Source organism: Cavia porcellus, unplaced genomic scaffold (genome assembly GCF_034190915.1).
Source record: "Cavia porcellus strain 051 isolate PalLab524CR breed Dunkin Hartley unplaced genomic scaffold, mCavPor4.1 scaffold_4, whole genome shotgun sequence".
NCBI classification, from domain to species: Eukaryota; Metazoa; Chordata; class Mammalia; order Rodentia; family Caviidae; genus Cavia; species Cavia porcellus.
In genome coordinates, this window is record NW_026947487.1 from 106,667,247 (window position 1) to 106,668,687 (window position 1,441).

Genomic DNA, 1,441 nt, shown 5'->3' on the forward strand with positions numbered 1-1,441 from the left:
AAACTCAGTAAGTAAATAGATAAACTTTAATCTCTCCAGACAGTGGGATGTTATGAAATAAGATTATCAAGCCATGAAAAGACATGGAAGAGACTTAAACGCATATTACTGAGTGAAGGAAGTCAATGTGAATATGCTGTATACATGAATCCAAAAATATGACATTCTAAAAAGCACAAAACTATGGATACAGTAAAATGATCAGTGATTTTCAAAGTTAGGAGGAGGGTAAGATGGACAGGATTGTTGGTACAATGAAGCTAGTATTCTGCGTGATACTGTAATGATATGTATGTCATTACACCTATAAAACACACACCATCAACAGTGAACCCTAGCTAAGGACTTTTATAACAAATATATACTCTGGTGTGGGCTGCTGAGGGTGGAGGAGGCCGTGTGTGTGTGTGTGTGTGTGTGTGTGTGTGTGTGTGTGTGTGTGTGAGATTAGGGAATTTGCTGTGCTTTCTGTTCAAATTCTGCTACAAACCTAAACAGTACAAAGGCTCCTCATGAAAGATGAGGAGAGCTGTTAATGTGACTAGAATTAACAATATTGTGTTGTATACCTGAAATTTGCTGAGATTGTAAATCTCAATATACACACTCACACACACATACACACAGATGATAACCATGTGAAATGACGAGTGCATTAATCTGATTGTGGGAACATTAATTATATATCGTTATTAAGCTATACAACTTAAATACACACGTAACGATTTTTTTGTCTGTTGTTTTGAGTCATCTCATTACGTAGTATCTGGCCTTAAACTCACTGTTTAAGGCCCAGACTGGCCTTGAACTCTCAGAAATCCTCCTGCTTCAGCCTCCAGAGGGCTGGGATTCAGGTGAGTGCCATCATGCTCAGCCAGATACTGATTCTTATATTTGGTCAGCCCCAATATACGCTTTGTAGTGTAAATCAAGTTGAGTGCCTTAAATATATACAGATATTAGAGATTTTTTTTTCTGGTACTGGGAATCAAACTCAAGACCTTACACCTGCCAGGCAGGCGCTTATGTCACTTAACTAAATTCTTGGAACTTTTATACAGATTTTATAATAGTCGACCACATTTCAATAAAGCTGGGGGTGGATAGAAAAACTAGTTGGAGCAAATAGATGCTCTTTACTTGACAATTTTATTTTTAATTAGGAAGGTGTAGTAAAATTATATTAAGCTACTTTCCTGTATACGTTTCCACATTTACATAGTTATTAATAAACATATAATTTTTACAAGCCAGATTTTTCTTTTTTGAGATTAGGAAATGGACTGAAAATTCACAAGCTACCTTGGGAAAATTAAATAGTCCAGGCTAAAGGTTTATCTTGGAAAGCACTCTTTCGGCCTTCTGAATAAGGCAGACTTTTCCGAGCGTCCCTACTGCGCAGCTCGGAGGCTTCTGGGAAATGTAGTCCCGAAGGCCAACG